Source organism: Macrobrachium nipponense, chromosome 39, assembly GCF_015104395.2.
Source record: "Macrobrachium nipponense isolate FS-2020 chromosome 39, ASM1510439v2, whole genome shotgun sequence".
NCBI classification, from domain to species: domain Eukaryota; kingdom Metazoa; phylum Arthropoda; class Malacostraca; order Decapoda; family Palaemonidae; genus Macrobrachium; species Macrobrachium nipponense.
In genome coordinates this window covers 9803560-9820233 of record NC_061099.1, presented here as the reverse complement: position 1 = coordinate 9820233, position 16674 = coordinate 9803560, and positions in this window count along the sequence as shown.

Below are 16674 nucleotides of genomic sequence, written 5' to 3'. Positions count from 1 at the left end.
AATAATAATAATAATAATAATAATAATAATAATAATAATAATAATAATAATAATAATAATAGACTTCTTTCAAACACGTTTTATTAAAAACAATGGCAATCAATACTGTGAATTCTGCCATTAATAATAATAATAATGATAATAATAATAATAATAATAATAATAATAATAATAATAATAATAATAATGATAATAATAATAATAACAATAATAATAATAATGGAGACACAGATTCACAGTTATGTTTGGGTACATATATTTAAAGACAAATCTGTACAGAGAGCTTTCGGGAATCTGTTCGATTTCCCTTTTCAATCTGTACAGATTTCTTGTTACATATATATATTGTATATATATATATCTATATATCTATATATATATATATATATATATATATATATATATATATATATATATACATATGAAATATGAATGATCACAATAAAAATTCTGCGCAAAAGTAGATGACCAATCATCCGACAGCATCATCACCGCCACCGACTAACATCTGCTCTGCAATTCTCGGGCCACGCCCCCAAAAACGAATTTATAGCTGTGTCGGGCGGGGTCTGCAATAACTTCTAAACGTAATCCGAGGGGGAATTACTACCTTGACAATAAATTGCCTTCTGAAGAACGTCCGCGGTACGAATATATACAGACGCTCCTCCCTTTACGAACTCGTTACCTTCCGAACGGATGTTCGTATCTTGATTCGTTCGAAAGCCAAGTTTGATATACTCAAGTCAATACATACAGCAGTATTTACGTTTTTTTAATACTAAAACACAATCCTAGTACTATACTGTATTTTATAGAGTATTTTATTAATATGAATTATATTTAAAAGCTTACTGTATTACATACATTATGCTAATTAAGATAATAATACTGTTAAGTACAATTTTAATTTACGATGCCCGTTGTTCGTATCTCTGAAAGGAGTGTTTGTACTTGTAAATGTTTGGGATACCCTCAACGTACGCAATCGTACCTACTGTGAAATGTCCACATACACAGTTCGCTGGGGTCCTTGCTTAAGAATGCTATGGAATTAAGTAACTGTTTATCTTATCTTTCCTTCTTTATGCTATCTTTACCGGTCACTTAGAATATAGAGACGACACGCGGATATAGATACATTCGCTTATACCAGCGGTTTTCAACTTGGGGTACGCGTACCCTAGAGGGTAAGCCAAGGGTGTCAGGGGGAACGCGCTCCCCATGGCACTGGAATGAATGTTAGATGCCGACCTTCAATGTGCTTTAGCAAAAACTGCCCCTCGGCCAACTAGGATAGTTAATGAAAACAGTTTCAGCCATTTCATTAACTACCTGTGCAGCTGATGTAATAATAATGCATTTTGTTTTTGCAGCTCAGTACCATCACCTTGAAAATTTACGGCAGAGCCAGAGGCAAATAATTGTAAATTATTTAAGTTTACAATATTATTGGTTATGTCAGGAGAGTTATATGTACTTACTTCCCCTCCGTACAGTTTTTCTAAGTTGGTTTTCTTTTCCACCTAATACAAAGTGAAGGGGGTACATTACTGCCCTTACATATACCCAAAAGGGTATATGTGGGGAGGAAAAGGTTGGAAACCCCTGGGCTTATACCATACAATCGGTAGGGCAAGATGACGACTCACAAAGTGATGACAGTTCAATATGGGAGGGTGTTTACACGAGAACAGTTAAGATAAATGAACCCCAGCTGAGAGAAGACAACGAAATTTTAGTTCGGTAAAAGAAACGCAAAAATATGCAGGTGCTTTTTTTGTCGATGAGACTGGAGAGAAAAAAGAAGCAAGGAAAATGTTTTAAGCTTTCATTAAATCTTTAGGGCAAGACTTCCATTAGCTGAATTTACTCGCATATTAGATGTAAAACATGAATAAGCCTGTATGATCCATGAAACCCTTTTGGGTATAAGTATTACTTAACACAGAGTATCTAAATGGCCCCATTTTCACAGCTTTATAATTTCTGCAGCTTTCCAAAATGGAAAATTAACGCTTAGATAAAATTCCAACTGCAACAGACTTAATGAATTTATGTGTAGAATTTTACTTTAATTCTAACTTTCTTCAAAGCAAAATATTGTGCCGGCTTTCTCTGTCCATACGCGCTTTTTCCGTCCGCCCTCAGATCTTAAAAACAGCTGAGGTTAGAGGGCTGCAAATTGGTCTGTTGATCATCCACCCTCCAGTCATCAAACATACCCAACTGCAGCCCTCTAGCCTTAGTAAGTTTGATTTCATTTAAGGTTAAAGTTAGCCATACATGCAGTCCTCGGGTTATATCAGGTTCGGGTTGAGTCAATCCGGACAGGAATATGAAAAGTTGTTTTTTTAAACGTATTATTACCATGAATATCGTAAATGCACACCCACACACACACACACACGCACACACACACACACACACATATATATATAATTATACATATATATAGTATATATATATATATATATATATAGATATATATATATATATATATAGTATATATAATATTATAATATTATATAATTATATTATATATATATTATGTACCCTTGAAAACTGTATCCATGAATTATCTTTTTTTTTCATTAACAGGATGTGATGGACAGTGACATTCTCAGAATGTAGAGATCATCAATTTAACTGCAGACAGAACTTCCTTGGGTGGCGCGATGTCGAAGGTTGCTGCCTAAACAGAACAGACTACGTCCTGTGTCTCCACGGGCGGGCGGATGCAGATATGCTTTCTGAATCTGGTTTGGGGCTGATTCTTGGGCGTGAACAATGATCTGTATAATGCTTGGAGGAATTATCGTAGGAGACGTCTTGCTGCGGGATAAGTGAAGCCACTCAGGTCGCTGGCCGCCATATTGGGATTAGCAACTGAATCCCTGGGTCGACCGTAAGTACGCGACCTTGCAATGACTAAGGTGTCACACTTTATTTTTGATACGCTATGTTATTTTAATTCGTTCTTTTAGTTTTCTTGTGTACGTACTCTTCTGCTTACGGTACACATAATTTCGTACTCCATTTTATTCTCAGACAGTTAACACGTTTACTGAAACTATGATGCCTTGATGAAAAAATAAGTGAATTTGAGGGAAGTGAAGCTAATATTGAATTCATTATGGTATTCAACACCTTATTTGACATATCAAATTTTCGAAATCTAAATACCAAAGGATTTAAAAGCCCAATTGAGAAGAATAATGCAAGTGATATTAAAGATTTTCTAATAAAAGCAAAAACATATATCAGATCTTTGAGACTTCAGGATGGTAAAGACATTTAAAGATAAAATCGAAAAACTGGTTTCATTGGCTTTCTCTATTGCATACGAAGTCTTCAGATTCTGTACGAAACCTGTATTGCATCAGATGGTGGGCCTTTACAATTTTTGATGACCTACAAATTCAGTCAGGATCATATTGAACTATTCTTTGGTAAAATAAGAAGTATGGGAGGCCATAATGATGATCCAACAGCGAGACAATTCTCTGCTGCTTAGAAAAGGCTACTTGTACATAATGACTTAATGGATATCATTTGTGGCAACTGCTTGCCATCAGAGTCGGTGCCCATATTAACTGCTTAAAGCAGCATAAAAGAGCAGGTTGCAGTAAGGAATATAAATGCTTTTGTTTCAAGACATCGAATTTTAGAAGTTCAAGAAGCATATTCAGATGACAAGGAAGATGATTATGATTATATTCCAAACCACTGCAACTTATCAAAATGTTCAAATAAAATAGTAGCTTATATTGCAGGCTTTGTTGTTTTTAAGTTAAAAAAGTCTTTACAGTGTGAGGTCTGCATTGATGTATTAACGTTAATAGACGCTAATTTTCGTCATACCCTCATCAAATCAAAAACCAAAGGAAAATTGGTGTACCCATCAAATTATGTTATTGATATATGCAATACATGTGAAAAAAATATGAGGGAAATGTTGTCCTGCAACAAAACACTGGGGAGAGTTAACTTCCATAAATTAGTTAGTTCAGTATTGGCAGCTTAGAGAGGCAAAACAATATTTTCAGAGTTCGATTATCACATGTATGATACTCAACCATTGGCCAATCACTTGCACTTATTGATTAAAACAATAACTGAAAAATATTTGCAAGTGAGATATAATTATGCTGCTAAGCAGATTACTGCTAAACTTCAATCGCAGATCGGAGGAAAGAGTCGCCAGATATATACTAGGCTAATTCATTTTAGCGGTCAATAATTCCTAATAGTAGGCGATAACAAACAGTAAGGACTAAGGAATTAGCAGACATAAAGAGAATAGCTTTAGATTTGTGCAAGTAATAGGTTATATGTATATAAGATTATGAAAAATTTGTATTGTATTTCTGAGTAATAAAGTAAGGTATTATGTATGATGAAATAATTAACTATGTTCTTTAAAAGAATGAGGAAATATCTAACACTTTTCGCCTCCATTTATGCCCTGAAAAGATGCATTATGAAAATAAAAGATGGGAAAAGTAACTGAAGCGTTTCTATTAATCCTTATGGTGTGGCCTCTCTTTTGCCAGTCCTGGACGTGGCTGCCACACGGTAAACTGGCTTCACTTTAGTGAATGGTCTGACCCATGCGTCTCCTACCATTACTTCTCCAAGGTATAATGACATCATGAACTTGTGACGAAATTAGTGACGACACTTATTTGGGAGTGTCTTGTGTGTTAATTCGTGCTTGCATTCGTGCGAGCTATTTCCCTACATAATGAGAGAGTAAGTTAGCCAAAATGGGAGAACGATACAAAGTTGGCAAAGGGCCAAGATGGCTCCTTTGTTAGTATTTTTGGTTAAGTGTTTGTAATTTGTGTTGAATGGGTAAGCATACTTATTTTTTAGCCAAAAGTGAGGCTTGACTGTATTTCGAATATTTACTTCAAAGATGTTCTATTTTATTGGACCTTTTGATTTTGCTTTTTAATCTTTTGCTTATCGATGTGTTCTCCTGTCTTCCTATAGGTGGATCTGGAACAGAGGGGAACTGATCTGATATTTAGAAATGGGAACTTAACTGATGTTCCGTGGTGTTACTAGACTGTGCTATGACTTTTCTAGTTTTATGACCAAGCTAATGTTGGTTATTGTAGAGAAGGGATGGACGGGGTTAGTTCAATCCCCAGGGTTATTTGAGATATATGGATTTTGAGTTCAACCTTTCATTTAATCATTTTGTTAAGAACTTGATTTATTTAGTTAATGCTGTGCTCTTAAATAAATGTATTTTTGTAGTTCACGAGTCTGATTTAATTGCCCTAGGTAATAGAGAGAGAGAGAGAGAGAGAGAGAGAAAGAGAGAGAGAGAGAGAGAGAGAGAAAATGGATGTCACCCTGTGCCTTGCTGCTACGGTCATTGCTACCAACATACTTTTAAAATGTATCGAGGTTGGCACCTCGGTAACAGTTGTGGTGTCAGCGGTGTAGGAACCGTTTTACGCCTATTGTGAAATTAATGGCAGCTTAAAGAGGTAGTTTTGAGAGAGACTGGTTGTGAAAATGAGCTAGGATTTCAAATACTAGTTGACAGGTGATAGGAATTAGGGAGACGTAGTTCTGGTACCGAGAAGTGTTTAATTAGGGTCAGCATTTTTGCCACTTTGTATTGGATCGTGATTACACATGCAAGTATGTGTGTATTAGCGTGTTTTTACATGCACGCAAAATGGCAGTATGGGGTTCTTTCACTGACGGTGTGAGTGTTACATTTTTTTTTTATGCCCTTGTGTTTTTTTTTTCTCTTTCTAACTTTGTGTGTGAATCATTTTATGGGGTTAAAAAGGCAGTTCAGATACCATATTTTTTCCCATAGAAGCAGAATGTAATATGTTTTTTTAAGATGTGTTGATCTTAGCCCGTATTTAAAGGCGACGCATTTTTTTTCCCTTTTTTTAATACATAAATATGCATATAAGGGTTTCATACATGCGGCTCAGTTCTCGAGGTGCTTAGATTGCCTTGGAGACAGTGTCTCTTATGCATACTCAGTCAACGTATTTTCTGCTGAGCAACCAAGGGGTAGTGCCTAAGGGAGGGTGAATTTTTTTTCTTTGTATCAGGGTTAAGGAGGTGAGTGCATCCATCTTTTTTTTTCTTCTCTCTTGTCTCCTCCGTTTGGCCTTGAAAACAAATTCAATGCCATGTCCTTGAAATGAGGAAATCAGCTGTTAGTCACTAAGAGATGATGTGATATGCCCGTAGGGTCTTTTAGAATGATATTCGTTCTTCCTTTTGCATAAAGAGAAAATGAATATGAAATGAATATGGTCCAAGTTTTTCTTGCGCTTTGGGACACCCAGAGCCCAGGCCTATAGTTTACGCAACGACAGAGGACGTGATAAGAACTGAGGATATGTAGATCATTGAAAAAGGGGATGTGTTTGGTGATGCTAATGGTGATGATACTGGGGTTATGGGGAGTGGTAATATTAAAACCCACACTGGTGATACAGGGAATTATTGCGAGGATGCTATGCGGCACATTGGACTTCACGGTGGTAAAAATTTTGGTGATGATATTATGGGTGGTGATACTAGTACTAATATTGATGTTATTTCTGATACTAACAATCGGGTGGATGTAGTGAGAACTAAGGGTGGTGATGTTTATGGGACTGTGGAAGGGGAGGTACTAACCACAAATATAAAGGTGTTTTATTGGAGGATATTGTGTTAATGCCCTGTTCAAAGACTATGGTAAAAGTCAAATTGAGGGAAGTAAGAGAACCTACCGGTCTTCTTTTGCCCGGGTGTTTTTTTTTTCGGGGGTGGGGGCGGTTGTTTCAGTGATAGCCCTAGAGTTTTCCTTTTTTTTATGGGTTCAGTAGACAATTGCTTGACATCTACGTGAGTCACAGATGTTACAGGTGTCACGGGAACAGTCAACAGTGCCATTGGCTTCTCTTCTCCCCTTTTGGACGTTAGCTATCGCTGACGTAAGTTTTTTTTTTATCATGAGCGAATTTGAATTTATTTTTCTCTCAGAACAGTTTGTGTAGATTTTCAATATCTCAGTTCGTGACTTGGAATTATTGTTCGGGAATGCGTTTATAATTTCAGCCGTTTGATGCTGCAAAGAGTTTTAGGGGAGAATTTTTGCATTTTTGAATGTGTACATAATGGCTCTACTTTTTTTTTCTGGATATTCATGTTTCAGAAATTGTTGGCCTCTTGCACAATACCCTTGTTGTGTGTTCAGTTTTTCTGATAGTGTTGCAGAGCCAATATCTGATGAGGGGTCACCTTTTCTTTTTTTCCTCTTCTTTTTCCTGAGTCCGTTAGGATATGTCGCAAGGTACGACAATTATATGGCACTTGTTCTTTTTTTTTTTTTTTTTTTAAGTTGTTGAGTGTTTCGGGAAATATTTCTAAGTGTCTATCACATGAGAAGTAGGTTGCTCATGGTTGTGTTTGTGGCAAGTTTGCCAGCGATAGAAAACTTGATTAAGTTTCTGGTGGCCTGTGCCGAGTGTGGTTTTGTTGTAATAAGTTATGGCACACTGATGATTTTTTCTAGAATTCCTTGGCAATTTTTTGCCAAGTTTTTGCCCTTCTCAGCAGTTATGCTAAACAGAGAGTTTACAGTTTTGATGGTAACATTGAGCTCTTTAGAGATGCTTTTCGAGGTTATTTTACTGGCACAGTTTTTAGAGTCCGATTATGAGGAGCATTAGAGGTATAGTATTTTGGCCATGTGGTATTTTGTTTTGTTGGAGATGCTCCAGAGTTTAGGCCTACGTTGGAAAGTGCTATGTTTTAGTCAGCTGTTTTGGATTCAGTTATTTTCGCAGTTATTTTTGCAGTTATTTTGGTGCAAATGGAAACCCTTTGAGAGACGATATGCACCAGCAGACAACCCAGAACTCACCAACAGCCAATTCAGTTGTTACCTATCCATACAGCAATTACACCCCCCCCCCCTCCCCCCCCCCTCTCTCTCTCTCTCTCTCTCTCTCTCTCTCTCTCTAACACACATAGACGTTGTCAAATGGAACTCCATAACTCCTCCATATTGATTTAATCGACGCAAGTTACAGATAAAATCATAACCAGTTGCCCGAAAGGGGGACCTTCTTTCCTGTGGCACAAATCGTTAGACAATATGATAAAGGTGATGACCTACAGGAGTGACAGATTGCTGGGCTTCAAGTGACAGTAGGGAACTCTAAAATCCTAATTATTAATGTTTATATGCCATGGGAAAATAACAATAATTTCGATCATTACTACATGATCCTAATCCTAGGGGAGTTACACAGTATTATTCACGATTCTCCTGCTGATCATATTTGTATAATTGGGGACCTTAATTCCCACCCCACAAAACAATTCTATAATGAACTTACTTGCTTTTGTCAAAATCATGCTCTCCAAATTAGCGATGTAATGCTCCTCCCTCCCTCCTCCTATTCATATGTACATAATAGAGCAGACACAATTACAACCACCTGGGTGGATCACTGCATCACACCTCCACAACTTCATGATTCTATTATGACCTGCAATATTCGCTACGATCTTGCAACGGGCTACGATCACATCCCATTACAGGTGTCATTCAGTTCCCCAACCCTCCCTACCGTGAACCCCCTAACTGACCGCCCACCAGCGGTAAACTGGGATTTTAAAAACCAACAGAAAACCAGATACTTTAGGGCGACCACGGAAACCAGGTTGTGGTCAATAGTTCAACTGACAGACGCCTCACTTTTTACTAACACAAATTGTAGAAATGACCACCACAGGAGGGATCTGAATGAATTCTATTCGAACATAACTCCGCTATGCTTGCTTCTGGTGGGGCTACCTTTAGATTTCGTTAAGGTAATTCTCGTAATATACCTGGATGGAATGACTTGGTTAAAGATCTGTATACATACTCACGAGAAATGTTTTTACTGTGGAAGCAAAATGGTAGCCCGAGGGAAGGACGCACTGCATTACTAATGAGACAGGCGAGAGCGCAGTTCAAACTTTCTCTTAAGCACAGCAGATTAAATGAAAAACAACTAAGAGCCGATGTAATGTCTAGAAACTTAGAATCTCGTGATTATCCTCGTCTTTGGAAAGATATCCAGTCCTTAAATCCCAAAACTAAAAAGCTATCACAGAGAGTAAGGGAAGCAGTCGGAGACGAGGCTATCACAAGTATGAAGGGCGATCACTTCAAGAATATCCTGAATTGCATAAATGATCAAGATTCCTGAAGGGATGCAGATAACCTCCTTACTGACAACATTCAATTTCATTTTGCAGACCGTATTACGCCAGGTAACATCAGCGACGCCATAAACAGCCTACCTAACAAATTGCCCGGCTGTGATGGTCTTCCCGCAGAGGCTTTCAAATTCTGCCATCCGATAATTTACATTTCGCTAGCTGCCCTATTCAATGCGTGCATAATTCACCGGTTTCTTCCAGACTCCCTACTCGTAGTCCATTTGATACCATTAATCAAAAATAAGCTAAATGATGCAGCTGACCCTGGCAACTACCGACTTATTGCAATCACAACGATTGCATCGAAGATACTTGAGTTGGTTCTTCTAGTGAGACTTCTCCCCTTTCTACACACCACTGACAACCAGTTCGGGTTTAAAGCAAACCACACAACCGACACCTGCATCTACATACTGAAAGAATTGCTGAACTACTACCTATCATCAGCCTCTCCTGTTTTCCTTTGTTTTGTGGATGTGAGTAAAGCATTTGACAGAGTAAACTACCTGAAGCTCTTCCTGAAACTGCATAAAAGAGGCGCACCCCTATATCTAATTGGCATTTTACATTGCTGGTTCTCCACACAGCAATTCTGTGTCAAATGGGGTAACATATTATCATACACCTTCGGCTCCCTAAACGGGCTTCGGCAAGGTGGCATTCTCTCTCCATACTTGTTTAATACGTACACAGATGCCTTGAATGTCAAACTGAACTCACCCCCAATCAGATGCACTGTCAATGAAACACCTATAAACAACCTCTGTTACGCCGACGATATGGTTCTGATTTCCCCATCAGTGCAAGGTCTCCAACGACTCATCGACACTTGCCGCCAATATGCAGAGGAATTTAATATCATTTACAACGAAACCAAGACCCAGTGCATGTTGCTGCTCCCGAGATCGCTAAAGCATATTGCAGAACCACAAATTTTCCTCGGAAACCATCGGCTGGAATTTGTGCACGAATTTCCGTATTTGGGTCACATTATCACCGACGACCTAAAAGATACGACTGACATTGAACAGAGGCTTCGTAAACTATGTGCAACTGGCAACAGGATTGCAAGGAGGTTTGCCTTCTATCACCGAGACGTGAACCTGCTGCTCTTCCGCTCGTATTGTTACAGTATCTATTGGCGCCTCACAAACACTCCCCGCTACCACTCCGCCACACAGATGTTCATAGGAAACCACCTGGACAATTTAAAAATCATTGTAAAGCGAACAATGTCCAGTCTGATAACCTCAGTGAGAAACAGCAGCAACTCGCTCATACAAAGCATCCTAAGGAGTGGAAAACATCTGAAAATGAGGCCTTTGTCCCCTAAATGACTTAATCTCTATATTGGCAAGATGTCATCTGCAGATTCTGTCATTATTATTATATTTATTGCTGATATTCTACTTTTTCATTATTACTGTGAATACTATCAGGTTAATGTTTTTTTTCTTACATTCAATTTCTGTATTTAGCCCTCTGGACCTGACTACTGTAACCACCTAAGGTCTCTAGATGAAATTTAAGTTATATAATCTGTGCACTAACTGTTATAGCTCACAATGCATTTTTTTCTCACCAATATTATTACTGTTATTACCAGTGTTATGATTACTATCTTTTATGCTACCTCAGCTATTTAGTGGATAAGTGCCGATTATTCATTTTTTTTTTTATCATGTTTCGTGTATCTAGATTGTGTATGTTACTGTCTGTATTTTGTATATTCCATGTATATGGCCATGAGCTGAAATAAAGGATATTATTATTATTAATATTATCATTACTATTCCTCTCTCTCCCTTCTGACCAATCTTTTTTTAAGGTTTTTTTCAAGTCTCAACTGCACTTTTAAGAACTTTATTCTGTCGCTTTCTTTTTGTTATGAAAATGCGCTATGTTCTAGAACCTCGAATTTACAGTTTGTAGATGGTACAGGTAAAGTCAGATAATTTTAAATTACCTACTGTAGGCAGGTTACAAGTAAAAACGTGCACTGAACAGAATGCAGTAATACGGCAAGTTGTAAAGTATGTGAGAACGCTAACTACGAATGAGAGAGAGAGAGAGAGAGAGAGAGAGAGAGAGAGAGAGAGAGAGAGATTGTGTTTGTAAACAAATGAAGCATATCTGGTGCATGCCCAGTAAGCTCGTGGGCAAAAGCAAACAATGGCAGACGACTCTCTCACCTAATTTAACTTTTTCAAGGCTTTTGTGCACCGTACAATCGCGTGCATTCTGAGCAGTCTTCCAAAACGATGTCAACGAAAATACGTAAATTTGAATATTTCAATGCACGAATGCTTGTATGCCCTAAGATTATATTATTTCATTAAGATCAACTTCCAATCAAAAGATATTACGAATAGATACGTATAAGTGATGTTATGGCGACTTTCATTAAGGTTCGTGCCAGATGTTATGAGGCTGATAGCCCTGCCTTAATGGACAGGTTCCAGCCAGTACACAAGGACAACTCGATGGGTAAACACGTATAATTTTAAAAATTTTTATTACAAAACTAAATTCTTCATTAATAACAACACAGCAAGGTAATACATAAAAAGGAAGACATGGACAGAATCCTGAGAAGGTGAAGGCTGGCGAACGGCTGGTGGTTCAGGGGCCGATGGTCTTCTCTAGCCTAGAGGACATGGAAAACATAAAAAGGAAGACATGGACGGAATCCTGAGAAGCTGAAGGCTAGCGAACAGCTGGCAGCTCATGGGCTGCTGGTCTTCTCTGGCCCTAGAGGACATGGAATACATAAAAAGGAAGACATTGACGGAATCCTGAGGAGGTGAAGGCTGGCGAACGGCTGGTGGTTCGGGGGCCGATGGTCTTCTCTAGCCTAGAGGACATGGAAAACATAAAAAGGAAGACATGGACGGAATCCTGAGTAGCATAATGTTGGGGAACGGCTGGTGATTAGGGGACTGTAGGTCTTCTCTGGCTGTAGAGAACATGGAATACATAAAAAGGAAGACATGGACGGAATCCTGAGAAGCTGAAGGCTAGTGAACACCTGGCAGCTCATGGGCTGCTGGTCTTCTCTGGCCCTAGAGGACATGGAATACATAAAAAGGAAGACATTGACGGAATCCTGAGAAGGTGAAGGATGGTGAACGTCTGACTGTTTAGGGGCCTCTGGTCTTATATGGCCCTGAAGGACACCGAATACATAAAAAGGAAGACATGGATGGAATCCTGAGAAGCTGAAGGATGGCAAACAGCTGGCAGTTCGCAGGCCTCTGGTCTTCTCTGGCCCTAGAGGACATGGAATACACAAAAAGGAAGACGTGGATGGAATCCTAAAAAACTGAAGGCTGGTGAATGTCTGGCGGTTGGGGGGATGCTGGTCTTCTCTGGCCCTATAGGACATGAAATACGTAAAAAGGAAGATGTATACGGAATCCTGAGAAGCTGAAGGCTGGCGAATGGCTGTCAGTTGGGGGGCGGCTGGTCTTCTCTGGACTTAGAAGACATGGAATACATAAAAAGGAGAATATGGATGGAATCCTGAGATGCTGAAGGCTGGCAAACGGATGGTGGTTGGGAGGACACTGGTCCTCTCTGGCCTAGAGGACATGGAATACATAAGAAAGAAGACATGGACAGAATCCTTAGAAGCTGAAGGCTGGCAAACGGCTGGTGGTTGGGGGGCTATTGGAATTCACTGGCCCAAGAGGACATGGAATACATAAGAAGGAAGACATGGATGGAATCCTGAGAAGCTGAAGGATGGCAAACGGCTAGAGGTTGTGGGGCCACTGGTCTTCTCTGGTCTTAGAGGACATGGAATACATAAGAAGGAGGACATGGATGGAATCCTGAGAAGCTGAAAGATGGTGAACGGCTAGCAGTTAAGGGGCGGCTGGTCTTCTCTTTCCCTAGAGGACATGGAATATATAAGACGGAGGACATGAATGGAATCCTGAGAAGCTGAAAGATGGTGAACGGCTAGCAGTTAAGGGGCGGGTGGTCTTCTTTTTCCCTAGAGGACATGGAATATATAAAAAAGAAGACATGGAGGGAATCCTGAGAAGCTGAAGGATGGCGAACGGCTAGTGGTTAAGGGGCGGCTGGTCTTCTCTGGCCCTAGAGGACATGAATACATAAGAAGGAAGACATGAATGGAATCCTGAGAAGCTGAAGGTTGGCAAACAGCTAGAGGTTGGGGGGCCAGCCTTCAGCTTCTAAGGATTCCATCCATGTCTTCTTTTTTATTTATTACATGTCATCTAGGTCCAGAGAAGTCCAGCAGTCCCCCAACCACCAGCCGTTCACCACCCTTCACTTTCTCAAAATTTCTTCTATATCCTTCTTCTTATATATTCCATGTCCTCAAGGGCCAGAGAAGACCTGTGGCCCCCCAATCTCTGGCCGTTTGCTTCTCATGATTCGATTCATGTCTTCCTTCTTATGTATTTATGTCCTCTAGGGCCAGAGAAGACCAGCCGCCCCCCAACTGCTAGCCATTCGCCATCCTTCAGCTTCTCAGGATTCAATCCATGTCTTCCTTCTTATGTATTCCATGTCCTCTAGGGCCAGAGAAGACCAGCTGCCCCCCAACCGCTAGCCGTTCGCCATTCTTCAGCTTCTCAGGATTCCATCCATGTCTTCCTTCTTGTATAAACCATGTCCTCTAGGGAAAGAGAAGATCAGCCGGGGGCCCCTTAACCACTAGCCGTTCGCCATCTTTCAGCTTCTCAGGATTCCTTCCATGTCCTCCTTCTTATGTATTCCATGTCCTCTAATGACAGAGAAGACCAGTGGCCTTACAACCTCTAGCCGTTTGCCATCCTTCAGCTTCTGAGGATTCCATCCAGGTCTTCCTTCTTATGTATTCCATGTCCTCTAGGGCCAGAGAAGACCAGCAGTCCCCCAACTGCCACCCGTTAACCAGCCTTCACCTTCTCAGATTTCCGGACATTTCTTCCTTCTTATTTATTCCATGTACTCTAGGGCCATAGAAGACCATTGGCCCCCCAACCGCCAGCTGTTCGCCAACCTTCAGCTTCTCAGGATTCCATCCATGTCTTCATTCTTATGTATTCCATAACCTCTAGGGCCACAGGACCCCCAACCGCCAGCCATTTGTCAGCCTTCAGCCTGTTAGGATTCCATCCATGTCTTTCTTCTTATATATTCCATAGCCTCTAGGGCCAGAGAAAACCAGCGTCCCCCCAACTGTCAGCCGTTGACCAGCTTTCAGCTTCTTAGGATGCCGTCCATGTCTTCCTTCTTATATATTCCATGTCCTCTAGGGCCAGAGAAGACCAGAGGCTCCTCAACCGTTCGTCAGCCTTCAACTTCACAGAATTCTGTCCATGTTTTCCTTCTTATGTATTCCATAGCCTCTAGGGCCAGAGAAGACCAGAGGACCCCCAACAGCCAGCCATTTGTCAGCCTTCATCCTGTTTGGATTCAGTCCATGTCTTTCTTCTTAGGTATTCCATAGCCTCTAGGGCCAAAGAAAACAAGTGCCCCTCTAATTGTTAGCCATTCGCCAGCCCTCAGCTTCTTAGGATTCTGTCCATGTCTTCCTTCTTATGTATTCCATGTCCTCTAGGGCCAGAGAAGACCAGCAGCATCCCAACCACCAGTCGTTCGCCAGCCTCCAGCTTCTCGGGATTCCATCCATGTTGTACTTCTTTGATCTTCCAGGGCCAGAGAGAACCAGTGGCCTTCCACCTGCCAGCAATTCACCAGCCTCCAGCTTCTGAAGATTCCGTCCGTGTTGTCCTCCTCCTGATCTTACATGTCCTGTAGGGCCAGAGACGTCCAGCAGCCCCACAACCGCCAACCGCTTGCCAGCCCTCCAGCTTCTAAGGATTCTGCCTGTGTCGTCCTTCTTCTGATCTCACATGTCCTATAGGGCCAAAGAAGACCAGCAACCCCCTAACCGCCAGCCGTCAGCCAGCCTCCAGCTTCTGAGGATTCTGTCCATGTCGTCCTTCTTCTGATCTTCCATGTCCTATAGGGTCAGAGAAGACCAGCAACCCCCCAACAGCTAGCTGTTTGCCAGCCTCCAGCTTCTGAGGATTCCGTCTGTGTCGTCCGTCTTCTGATATTCCACGTTGTGTAGTGCTAGAGAAGACCAGCGGCCCCCCAACCGCCAGCTGTTAGCCAGCCTCCAGCTTCTGAGGATTCCGTCCATGTCGTCATTCTTCTGATCTTCCATGTCCAGTAGGACCAGAGAGGACCAGCGGCCCACCAAACACCAGCAGCTCTCTGACCTCCAGCTTCTGAGGATTCCTTCCTTGTCATCCTTCTTCTAACCTTCCATGTCCTGTGGTGCCAGAGAGGACCAGTGGCCCCCCAACCACCAGGTATTTGCTGACCTCCAGCTTCTGAGGATTCAGTCAGTGCCACCCTTCTTATCTTCCAATTCCTGTAGGGCCAGAGAGGGCCGGTGGTCCTCCAATCGTCAGCCGTTCAACGGCCTCCAGCTTTTAAGGATTCCGTCCATGTCTTCCTTATGATGCATTCCATGTCCTCTTCTTGGGCCAGAGAGAACCAGCAGCCACCCAGCTGCCAGCCTTTCCCCAGCCTTTAGCTTTTGAGGATTCCATCCATGTCTTCCTTCTGATGCATTCCATGTCCTCTTCTAGGGCCAGATAAGACCAGCGGCCCCCAATTACCAACCTTTCCCCAGCCTTTAGCTTTTGAGGATTCTGTCCATTTCTTCCTTTGATGCATTCCATGTCCTTTTCTACGGCCAGAGAGGACCAGTGGCCCCCCAACCCCCAGCCTTTCCCCAGCTTCAGCTTCTGAGAATTCCATCCATGTCTACCTTCTGATGCATTCAATGTCCTCTTCTAGGGCCAGAGAGGACTAGCGGTCCCCAAACCATAAGCCTTTCCCCAGCCTTCAGCTTTTGACGATTCCAACCATGTCTTCCTTATGATGCATTCCATGTCCTCTTCCTGGGCCAGAGAGGACCAGCAGCCCCCCAACCGCCAGCCTTTCCCCAGCCTTTACCTTCTGAGGATTCCGTCCATGTCTTCCTTCTGATGCATTCCATGTCCTCTTCTTGGGCCAAAGAGGACCAGCAGCCCCCCAACCGCCAGCCTTTCCCCACCCTTCAGCTTCTGAGGATTCCGTCCATGTCTTCCTTCTGATGCATTCCATGTCCTCTTCTTGGGCCAGAGAGGACCAGCGGCTCCCAAATCGCCAGCCTTTCCCCACCCTCAGCTTCTGAGGATTCCGTCCATGTCTTCCTTCTGATGCATTCCAAATCCTCTTCTTGGGCCAGAGAGGACCAGCGGCTCCCAAATCGCCAGCCTTTCCCCAGCCTTCAGCTTCTGAGGATTCCGTCCATGTCTTCCTTCTGATGCATTCCAAATCCTCTTCTTGGGCCAGAGAGGACCAGCGGCTCCCAAATCGCCAGCCTTTCCCCAGCCTTCAGCTTCTGAG